Source organism: Vicugna pacos, chromosome 6 (genome assembly GCF_048564905.1).
Source record: "Vicugna pacos chromosome 6, VicPac4, whole genome shotgun sequence".
Taxonomy (NCBI): Eukaryota; Metazoa; Chordata; class Mammalia; order Artiodactyla; family Camelidae; genus Vicugna; species Vicugna pacos.
Window position 1 is genome coordinate 79,234,447 of NC_132992.1, and position 12,487 is coordinate 79,246,933.

Sequence of the window (12,487 nt, forward strand, 5' to 3'; positions counted from 1 at the left end):
GCTCAGGCAGGAAGTGCCTTTCACAACTTACTGAGCGTGAACCCCAAGGTGCAGTGTCCCACAAGAGATGAAGAGCCAGAAGTATTGGTGCAAAGCATTGGGGATGACTTCTGCATTTCACAATGAAAGCAAGTTCAGAAAAATTTGCCACACAGGGCAACATTTCGTAGCAGTCAGGCACAAAATCAGTCATATGACCATTTATTTGTTTCTAATATTTTTTGTGATAGCCATTGTCCTGCACTGTGTAAGAAATGACATAGGAACAATGACTCTCTAGATCTGATCTAAAGGTTATCAGTTTGCTGTGTTGGCTGGATTATCTGAGTGACAGGACCCAAGTAACTATGGTAGTGGGGCCCCTGACATATCTAGAACATTATCCATGACATCCATAAAGAACTATTTCTAGCAAACCATGTACTAATTAACAAAACACTTGTTGTCGATTTCAATAAGGAGCTTTGAAAAACTTGAATTGCCATGTCTGACAGTGGGTTTCCATTTAGGGCAAATCAGATGCAGACCGACTATCCTTTGCTGACAAACAAGTCACCTCGAAACTCAACAGCATATAATAGTCAGCTTGTATTCTCATGCATCTATCGGGTACAGCTCATCTGAGGTGAGTTCCTTATCTGCATGTGGACTGGCTCTACTGCAAATGTCTCACCGCTTTCTTCTAGGAATAGCAGACCTCCAGGAATGTTCTCTGACCATGGCAGGAGTACAAGAACTCAATCAGAAACACGCAAGGAGACTTGAAACTGAGGCGCAGACCCAATCCGCTGTTACTTCCGCCTCCTTTTTTTGGACCAAAACAAGTCACATGGCTAAGGCCAGAATCAAAAGGAAGGGAAGTTCTCCCTTGTCATGTTAGGAGGTTATTACAAAGTTACAAGCAAAAGCCTGGATATGAGAAGGGGTTCAGAATAATTACGGTCATTACCGCAATCTAACACACACCCCTAAGAACCAATAAAAATTAACGCACATACTCATACGTCACTTTGCTTTTCATTCTAGTTTTCAAGTTTCAAAACTCACCCTGCCTACAATGATCTGTGTAGAACCCCACCATGCGACTCCTAGCTGGGGTCTCTGACAATTACTGCTTTAGTAAAAATCAGTGTTCTCTGATAGCTCTAAAGTGTACTGAGCAGAACAAAGGAAAGGAATTAGACCATTCTTCTAACAACTTGAAGCAGAATAAGGATTCAAGATAAAGGACTTAATTCTATAGCTATTTTGAGTTAAGATCAAAGGCACTCAATCTTCAGAACATGAAACAAAAAGGTGCTATGACTTTTTGTCCCCTTCATGTATAAAATCATACAGATGACACACATTTGTTTGACCACACACCTGTAGTTCATGCTTTACAGAGACTGGGTTAATAGAAAAAGAAAAAAAATTTGGTTCCCTGCAAGATGTTTAAAAAATCAGTGAGCTGGAATGCTGCTACAGAGTACATAAATTACAGAAAGAGAAAAAAGATTCTAAAGAGAACTTTAGCTGAGCCTGATAACTGGTCAAACTGTCACCATGAAAGCCTGTTAGTGGAGAGAGGAGCATGGGCAGTGACAAGGTGCTATGTTCTCCTGAGCAAGGAGTCTCAGAATAAGGTAGAATAATGCACGTGGTTATCTTGAAAACTCTAAGATGCCTCGTCATTTTCTCCAAATTTTATGAAGCAATTTTAACGTTCATTGGCAGCAGATAAAAGCTGATATTACAACCTGGTCCGCGTTGGTTTCTGCCGTGCAAAGGAGATCTAACGCTGATTCTGCACAGGAAGCATATGCCCCCTTAATTACACAAAGCATTAAGTTACTTACAGAAGAACCAGGAACCATATGGCCCATTAGAATCAGAAGTCAGGAGGTAAGGGAGACTAGGGCTTCTGTGCTTTCTAACTGAGCGGGGATCCCATGCATTCAGAGGTTCTTTTCACAAACTAGCAACCAGGACAGACTTTCATCTTTTCATTTGGCTCCTTCAAAAGCTTTTCACATTGTTCTAAGAATGGCCGTGGGCGCACAACACCCACTTTGATCGTTTTGACCCAATTTGTATGTCTCTTACTAGACTGCATCATGATGTCACTGTTTATTTACTCACAGGAGTCTGGGCTCTTCTAGGTCAAGGATGCAGCATTACCTATCCTCTCACTGAAGACTGAGTTGTCTTTGATGACTCTAAAGACTCCACGAGGTTTATCCCAAAACTAACGTTATGTTCTTATAGAGAAAGTGGGCATGTTGTAAAAAGTAAAAAAAATAATTATGACTATCATTTACCTCCTCTATATAGTGGATCCTGACGATACAGGATCACTGAATGACCACAAAGTGTGTGCTGCTGTAGACGGTAAAAATGGACCCAAGTAGCTTTATTGTGAATTTCACATCTATAGCAGGATTGGATTTTTAAGATCTCTTTCTCAAAAAGGACTTTAATAAATCATTTTAATTTCTAAGTCACGAGATTCTCGAGTGTGTAATGCTGAAACAAGCTGTGTTCTAGATTTTATAATATCTGTGTGGTTATGGTCCTTGTGAAGAGGCAGCCACAAGAAAGAAGGTGACCTTTGATTTTGACCCTGAGCTTAGTGGTAGAAACGCAGAAAGGGTCAATGTTCTAGCTTCTATTTTTTGCAAAGAGTGGCAGGATGGGGGACAAAGTAAGGGGACCAAAATGACCATATTCCCCATCACATAAAAGTCTTTCACTTTATTCTTTAAAACTATTTCATTAAGTTCAAGGAGATATTAGAAAGGCCTGCTTGTGCTTTTATCTTATTTACAGTGCTTCCTGGAAAAATCAAATTTGTTCAAGACCTGAAACATCTCAATACATTTTCAAGCAAAGGAAAGGATTTAAAATGCTAACACTAATTCTTTAAACAAACAAAAAAACACAAATAATTTTAAGTTACCATTTATCAAAGCTGTGATATTAAGCCACCTTTTTAATGTCCAAAATGTGTCATGGGCCATCTTACGTAAAAATAATCTTAATGCTATTACATGTTAAATAAGAAAATGGATGATGATAAAAACTGAAATGAAATCAACAGTTCTTTGAAATAAATGTGCACTCTTATTAACCACCACATCATTAAAATACATGTTATACATTTGTAAAAATACTATGTGTGTGTGCTACATACACACAAGCAGACAATTTTTAATATGCATATAATTTTGGAGGCTGCTTATAATAACTGTGATGTCTGCCCCTTTGCAGGACTTCAAACATTAGGTTAATTGAAAGGGAGATGTGTAAGAAAGTAATACAAAGGCATAATTTTGTTCAAATGTGGGAATTTGTTGATTACATTTTATCGACCTTTGCCAAGTGTAATCGTAACACTCGGTGGTTCCATTTCACTGGGTTTTTTGTTAAATCTTTCTGAAACGATTTCCCAGGTTCACTGCTACACTAGCCACTACCAAACAAGGCAAGGGACCTCCAGGTGCCCCTGTTTGTGCTGCGTTTATATCCATCAGAGAATAAAAATGTAAAGGGCAGTGTAAATCCACGGTGGCTTCACATGTGGTCCCCATACTGCGTACGTCTTGAGTAGAAAATTGAGGAAGAAGGGGAGGAGATACAATGAAATACATGTGGAAGGGGTTTTCTCAAACGTGAAGAAACAAGCACTTTTTTTTATTATTACCATTGTTTTTCAAGGAGAGAAATGTATTTCTCAATTTTATTTTATTCTTAAATTTATTTTCTCAATTATAAGGAAAAACAGGCCTTTAAAATTTAAGTCATTAAAGGACAAAAATCAAACCAAGCAAGCACACAATAGAAAGCTTCTATTACCTTTACCATAATAATTTAATCTTGTAGATGCCACGGAATTAACAAAAATGAATGGGGTACAAAGGTCCCCGTAGTCTGACAAAGGTCCCCATGGTCTGCTTTGATCCCTGTGCCGTGTCCCTGCTGTTACATGCCACTGCCTGCACTTTGGCCATAACAAACCACAAGCAGGTATCACAATGAGCATCCTCGCCCCACCCTCACACCTGCTGTGCCTAGAATTGTCCTGGTAATTCCCTACTCGTGTTCACTCCCTTCATTAGATTGTAAGCCCCTAAATGTAAAGAAATGTTTGCTTTGCACCTCCAGCGCCTACCACATAAAGGGCCTTTCAGGAGCCTCATTAAGTAGCATGCATATATAAGAAACAAACTGGCCAACTTACAAGGGACGGAAAGTATAGACCAAAGATACCAATGTCTGCAAATAGACTATTTTAACAAATTGAATTCAAAAGTGTAGAAAATTCCCAACTCCTCTATCTAATAGGAGACAAAATTCTTCAAAGGTAAGCCATCTTTAAATCTGCACACACGTACTACAGCCAGGCTATCATATTATGCCTCTATAAGATCGTTTTAATACCCTCGCATCGGTATTTATCTTTCTAATGTAAAGCACTAGCATCCCTCATCCTGTCAACTCCCCGAGAATATAGTCGCTGCCGTGGAACTTCATGTCCCAACAAACCAACTCAGTAGCCCACAAAAATAAACACCATGAAATGCTTGATTTTGTTGATGTTGACAATATGCAAACTGGCATGCATTCCCTATTTTTTATGTAACATTAATAACTGTATGATGTTATTCTCTTTTTCTGATGCCTTAACCTTCTCTATTGCAGTTAATCATCAGAGTACTTGCTCCCTTTGTTCAAACTCCCTTCTTAGCCCATTTTGCTGAGAATATTTTACTTATATTTATTTGAAGATTCCACTTTCCCCCTCCCAAGTATTGTCTCAGACCATCTCTACCCCTCACCCCGAACTAAGGTAAATGCTCCCAACTCTGTGTTCCCACTGGTCATAATAAACAGTATGTCCGTCACACTGAATTGTAATTGATATCTCAAAATATGACTCCTTTCCTCGAAAAGGGTCATGTGGTCCTCATTTGCATATTCCCAGAGCTTCACCTAGTACTCTGCACATTGTAGATTCTCATTTAACGTGGATTTAATGAACTAATGAATGAATGGATGATATTAAAGTCAAGCACACACATCACATCGGTGTGCTGTGGTCACTTCTGTAGCATCTTATGAGTGTGGAAGCAGGAAACTGTGAGCAAGATCAAATGTATACATGCTGCTTCCAAATTAGTGTTTGATCACTGGATACCACCTCAGTCTTAAGTATCAGTTAAAGGCCCCTGAACACTGTAAGAACTCAACAAATAATAAAAAATGATGAAAAGGCTATTTTACTAAATTGACTACTTATTCTAAATCCTTGATCTTTTTGAGGAAAACACACTCACATCAAAGGAAATATCATTGACATAATTAAAATTCAAAGATCAAAAAATGTATTCAGCGTTATTATACCATACATTATTAGGATATAAATACTCTTGCTTGCATGATGTGCTATTGAAATTGGGAAGAAAGTTCACATTTGCATATCAATGTGCAAGTCACCAAAAGGAACAGTTATAGAAAGAAATCTTTACCTATCATAAGAGGAAAAAGAGAAAGTCTTTGAAGCCATATTGTTTAGTTAGAAGTCAAGAAATAGTTGAATAAAAGTGGCATGCAGGTTCCTCTCAAAAATGCACTTATTATAAAAAAAAAAAAGTCTGTAAATGCGGCCCAACTGCTATTTTATCTTTAATCAACTTGAAACACAGCTCATAACAGAAGTTAAAAGAAATTCTTTGGTATTGGCTTAAGTGTGAAATCTCACATTCATGGCCAGCAAACTATAGGACTTACGGAAATACATATTTTGCTCTGTTACATCAAACAGTTTTAAAGAGCCCTGAAACTAGGCAGATGACGACAAAAGCAGCCAAGGCCGATCGCCTTGTAAATGTGCGGCGGCATCTACCTCTCCCTGACATAAATTTGAGTTTGTGACCACTGGCTTAAATGCTACTTCTGTTTCATGTTTTTAGAAAACGGTGATCAAAGAAGAGACCCACTTCATCTTCTCTGCTTTGTCTCCTTCCCCTACCAGACTCCTACCCATCGCAATTGTGTGTGTAGTCCTGGACGCTCTTTTCTTCTCCCTTTATGTTTTGTACTTTGAAGCATCCTTTCAATGCAGATGACTCCAGATGGGTTTCTCAATCTGAGACCTCCCTTTAAAGTCTCTGGAACCACACACCCAACTGCATACTTATATCTCTTTTGGAAACCTTTTATGTATTTGGGGTACAGCATGTCTCAGACCGAAGTCTATGTTTCCTTTCCTCAATTCTCCACCACCTCTGGTATTTTTCCTTCCTATCAAAGCCAATTCCATGGACCAGGGTGCTCATGCCAAAAATCTCCAAGTCATGAGCATCTCACTCTCCTTAAGCCCCTATACTTAATTCGCCAAATCTTAATTGATGAAAAACCCCCAGTCAGAAAGAGAATCCATTCACTTTTCATCACTATCACTAGATCTGTGTATTAGCTGTCAGGTTTCTCCTGAGAAAACCAACAGGGTGGACATGTGTATGTATGTACATATGGTCATAGGTGTGTGTTTATGTGTGTGTGTGTGTACATATATGGAGAGAGGAGAGAGACAGAGAGAGACATTTATTCTAAAGGATGGGCTCACGTGATTGTGGGGATTGGCAAGTCCAAAATCCATAGGGCAGGCTGGCAGACCCAAGCAAGAGTTGGTGTTGCAGCTCAAGTTCATAGTCATTCTGCTGGCAAAATGCCCTCCTCCTTGGGGGAGATCAACCTTCTTTTCTCTTAAGGCCCTTAACTGACTGGATGAGGCCCACTCCCAATACAGAGGTTAATGTGCTTTACTCAAAGTCTATGGATTTAAATATTAACTCAGATATAATAGAAACATCTAGATGAGTGGCTAGGCCTAGCCAAGCTGAAACATAAAGTTAACCATGGCAGTCCCCACCCCTACCACCACTCTTCTAGGCAACTGGTAAACGAACCAACTGGTTACTTTCGATCCCCTGGCTTCTAGGTCAGTTTGCACACTGCAGTTAGAATGATCCTATTAAACATACAGACAGGGTCACGTCACTCTTTCCTGCTTAAAATATCGATGGGCTTTCAGCAGAGCTAGAAAGATTCAAAGCCATCATAGGCACTTCTGGTCTGGTCCTCCTCACCTTGTCAGCACTGACACCCTCTATTTTCATCCAGGAACCCAAACGCCATTAACCCTCCCCCAGATCTCAGAATGCTCTGTCCTCTCTCCTACTTCAAGGCCTTCAAAGACACCCCTGTTTTAGAATGCTCCTCCCCCAACACTTCACCCAATGAACTCTTTGTCCTCCAGGATTTGTCTAAATGCCACTTCTCTACCCAAAAGGCTATCCTTTATCTCTCCCATCCTACCATGTATGGCTCTTACCAGCATCATCACAGCTTACTAGGATTATGTCCCCACTTTTGGAATTGTTTGAGGCCTAAACCACCCATACACACCTCTGCGTGCCAACTCCCTCCCCACCTGCAACACACAACATGGTCAATTCCATGAAAACAAGACCATCTCTATTTTGTTTCTCATGATAGACTTGGTATTTGGCACCCTATTTTGTATGTAATAAACACTCAAAAACAGTCAGAATGAATTAGCAGATAGATAAGTGAATGAATGAATAAATAAATGGTTAAAATCTTCTGTGATTAAAATCATTGGGTAAAAATAAAGGTTTCATAGGAAACTAGTTAAATCTATTTTACACAAGGAAATTCTGGAAAACATTATAATAATAACCATTTCTCCCCATAGTAAACCACATTTGCACGTATGTGTTCTATCTGTCACACACCCTCCTCCTGACAAATAAGAAATTGTGGGGTGAAAAGACTATCACTTGTCCAAGGCGACAGAAAGCATTTAAAAAAAACAACAACAAAATTACTGATCACAGTTTTAACAGTCAACAAACAAACCCAAAACCAACCTGAAAACAGTTAATATCTATTTTTATTGACAGAACTACAGTGAAGATACGGTCAAGTATGTCAGCAGAACACAACTGAGTTCTGGAGGGAGAAGGTGCTGAAGGGTGCATTTCCAAGTGCCATATCACTCAGGCAGTTTCCGGCTCACCAACGTGTGGCCACATTCAAATGAAGTCCATTATCTGCTGAGAAATAGGACGGAAACACTTCTAATTTCTGTTCTTTTAATATAACCTTTAGCAATGTAAGTAAAAGTTAAAAGCACCTCAATATACATTTTCCCTTGTTGATCATGAAATTGGGTATTAAGCAAAAAAAAGTTGCTTTACGTATATTTTCTCCACATTTCTTTGTTCGTGTCAATCAGGTGAGATAGGCTTTGACTAAGTTCTGCCTCAATTCTAAACAGAACGGGTTCAAAGTTTATGGATAAATTTTAACAGGGCTCAGATTCCATCCAGAGGGACAAAAATAGGCTTGTTGACTTAGTTATAGAGCGATTACTTGCCAACGTTTATCTCAATCCATCTTTAACAGTTTAGTTAAAAGCACAGTCTTAAAACATATAGTATATTTTATTCTGCTTACATCTCAAGATTGGAATGAGCAAGAGTCTCAACGACAAACAGCTATTTCCAAACTAGGAATTGTTTGCTCTTTTCCGTGTTTACAAATGCTTTGTTGGCAAATGTTGAACTTCTTATCATAAACATTCCTCAATAATGCAGTGGTAAGATCGTATGTGAGCTGTTTGGGTTAAACTTTGCATTTCTCTCCTCATCCACTGCAACCCAAAGCCAACTTTTTTAGTGCTCCCTGGCCTCAGAGCTTTCTATGAGGAAATAGCAGAAACCACTTATAGACAATTTTTTTTTTCCTCTGTAAATACCTGGACTCATTGAAGACAGAAGCCATTGTCTCAAAGAAAAAGTAACAGAAGAAAATGCTTTCAGAAATGGGAGAAATAGAGAGAGATTTCTTCCTGGTACAGACAGAGTATAAGGTGCCTGGTGGTCTGAACTGATGAGACAGGTTCCAAAGTTGTAAGACCTCTGGTCCCAGGGAGCTTTCCAAGGCCTCGGAGAAGAATAGCTTCCTGGTGTACATTGGGAGGCTAAACACAGGCCTGGGGCTCACTGCTTGGTCAAAATATCACCAAGAATGGCACAGAAATTTCGAGAAACTTCAGAACCCACAAACATGGAGAGACAGATGGGCTGAGACACTCCCAGCCCAGATACCACTTTATATTGTGAAGTTGAAGCTAAAGTAATACGCGTTGTTAGATGAGAGACCTCCTGGCTAGTCTAGGGACCATGTACGTACAGAATAACCAGCCGGGATGATTTATTTTTACTACGTCTATTGATCAGAATAAATGAAATCACCTGCCCTCGCATCCACGTGACCCACAGAAGACATTACAAAATTAAGTTTATTTCTGAACATGACAAATTAAATAGGTCAAATATGACCCACATATGATCTGCACATCTACTTTTCCCATGTTTTGGTTTGGGAAAATTCTAACTCTTAATTGTAGTAAATGATAGAGCCCTTAAACTTCTGAATCCTTTGTTGTTGCTGTTTTTCAGGTGTGTAGATTTCTTCTACATATATCTTATTGGAACAGATCAGGCTTTTATGCAAAATTCATAGTAAGCACTCGATAAATACATACTGAAAGAGTAAAGTAATTATACTGGTAATTAAATTATCGTTATAATATCCAAACATTTTGGAAATAGAGAAGAATCTGAAAACTTCCTTTCATTCCTCTTAGAGGAAAGCACTGTTGAGTTAGTGCTGGTCTTTCTACTCTTTTCCATACTTTTGTATTCACATGTATAGGTTCACAGAAACATATTTTTATCTAAATGAGCTCATCCTACATATTTTTCTGTACCTTGTTGTTAGGGGTTGAACTATATCCCCAAAAAGATAGGTTGAAATTCTAACCTCTAGTACCTTATACAGAAATGGGGCCTTTGCAGATGTAATCAAGTTAAAATGAGGTCATGGGGGTGGGTGTTAACCCAATGGGAGCGGTGAAGAAACAGAGCAACAGAGACACACAGAGAGAATGCCAAGTGATGACAGAGGCAGAGACTGGAGTGATACCCACAAGCCAGGAATTGCCAGGGACGGCTGGTGTCACCGGAAGCCCGGAGGAGGCAAGGGACCCACCCCTAGAAGCTCTGGAGGGAGCACCACCCTGACTGCATATTGATTTTGCACTTCCAGAGTTCAGAACTGTGAGAAGATAAATGTCTGCTCTTTCAAGCCACCTCATTGTGTTAATTTGTCAGAGCAGTCCTAGGAAATGCATATCCTTGTTTCTTCACCAATAATAAGTTTTAGACATCATTTCTAGTTTTGTAACAGTGTATATGGTTCTCTATTCCTTGTAAAATGACAATTACGTTGGCACATTTTAACACAGTCTTTTGCCCAAAGCTAATGAGTGGCAAGCACTTCTTAAGGTTTCTTTGGAACACATTTCATGCTTTAAAGACAGCATGCTTTGCCTATGGTGAAGGTGCTCGAACATTAAATGTTGCAAATAAACATGAATCAAAACTCCCAAGACCCAGCAAGGTAAACCTGGCCAAACATGTACTCCTAGACATCCATTTCAATAATGTTGTGAACCTACTTGGATTTCTTTCCTGCCTGAAATTTAAAACACTGCATTACATCGACCTATCACTAGTAACGTATTTATGGAGAGAAATAATTCTTTCCCTCTCTCCCTCCCTCCCCTCCTTTCTTTCTCACATTTTTGTTGAAGTATAACGCACAGGTCATAAGGGTACCACTGAAAGAATTTCCAGGAACAAACACAGCCATATCACGCGAATACAGATCAGGAACAGGTACCTGATCAGCACTCTTGGAACCATTCTTGTGTTTCGCTTTAGCCATTGCCACCTCCAGCCCCAAATTTGGGGTTTTATCTGTTGTAACCAAAAACTGCTTGGTAATTAAGTCTCACCTCTACTTCAAGATTTCTAAGTGTTCTAACTACTAATCTATCAACCCTTCCGGGCCCTGCTTAACTCTCCTGCTCATTTCCTGCCGTTTGTCACCTGTCACTTTGTGCTCCAGCCACACTGAGCCACGACAACGCCGGAAAGCCGTCTTGCCCCCTCGATTCGTTGCTTTTGCCCTTCTTTGTTTCTTAAACAGCCTTCCCTACTCTCAGCCCACCCCACCCCATTCCCTCTTTTTGTGCCTCACTGATGGCACGATCTTTACGCATCCCCTCCGCACACTTCTTTCTATTCTCCAAGGGTACCTCAGGGGCCCCTTCCAAGCTCTTCGTGAGCATGCTTTTCTGTCTCAGTGTTGCACTCACCACACTTGAAGAAAATTGCCTGGATCCTTCTGCTGACTGCTCACTCCCCAAAAAGGACCACCGGAATAACCTGTCGATCAAGCAAGGCCAGGGTTACTAGCACGTTGCAACAGGGGGGAACCCCATCTTCATAGAGTCTTGCTTGTGTTTCAGAACGGGGCGGTCAGGAGCAGATACCTACCTGGTTTTGGAATCTGGGTGCCAGGGGTTTAAGGTGGCTCTTTCAAGTCAGGGAATCCACTGGGACCGGACAACGGCTGCGATATAAAAGTTTTAGATTGGTGGACACAGAGAAGTGAGGAATTTGTCACGAGTCTTAAAGAGTAAACAGTTGTTTGGTAAGTGACCTTTTTGCCCAGAGGAGCAACCTATGATCCTGAGATGCAGGCTTATTTGCTCAAAAGAGCAATCTCTTGATCAAAGAAATCGGATTCCAGCAATTTCTTAGAGCTATGAGTACAGTCGCGTATTGCTATGCAGTTCGTGTTATCTAACTAATCGCGTCCGCTGAGGGGGTCTGGCGACCTGGTTCTGCAGCGCCTCCAGGAAGGGGGCATCGCCTCCCGCGTCTGTGGTCGCAAACGCAGGCGTTTTCCTCCTCACCGCTTGGCGCGCGGCGGCTCCGCGGGTTCCCACCGCCTGTGAGCCGCTGCTTTTCCCGCCGGCGGGTCTCCGCTGCTTCTCTCCTCTCGCGAGATTTCGCGCTTCCTAGTTTCCCCGGGGCTGGTCTTTTCCTCTGTCTATTTCTTTGCCTGTCTTTGTCACAGCCTGCAGCGTGCCGTGAATGATCCACCTGATCCGCTCCAGTTTGAATATGTCAGCGGCTCCCGAGGGGTTGACCTCGGGTTTTTTTTTTAACCAAGTGACTGGCAAGCGTGTGCACGTTAGCACTTCTTACCGGGCACTGCTGTCAGCCGGACGAATCACTGTGTTATCTCTTACGATCACAGCAACCCCAAATCCAGAAGCTGTGGTTATCGTTTATGGAGGTGGCATCTCCAGGTAACACACTAAGTGGCGAGGCCGAGGTTTCAGCCAGCTTCCAGGCTCCTCCCTCCTGCCCCCTACCCCACCCCCCTCTTTTTCTCTTTACTTCCTTCCATTATTTTTCCTTAAGATGAGATAGCGAACTTTTTGGCCTCTTTATTGATCTCAGGTCATACATTAGGCTTGAAAAAATATGCAACACATAGT

General features: G+C 40.9%; 1 long non-coding RNA gene across 1 annotated transcript; it reads right to left on the bottom strand.

The window, feature by feature from the left end:
- Positions 1-7,939: 7,939 nt before the first annotated feature.
- LOC140697165 (uncharacterized) lies at positions 7,940-11,922 on the bottom strand. The gene is made up of 4 exons (XR_012074006.1): positions 11,819-11,922; positions 11,475-11,550; positions 11,294-11,363; positions 7,940-8,120 (listed from the first exon to the last, which is right to left on the bottom strand). It is a non-coding gene; the product is annotated as an uncharacterized lncRNA (long non-coding RNA).
- Positions 11,923-12,487: the final 565 nt, after the last annotated feature.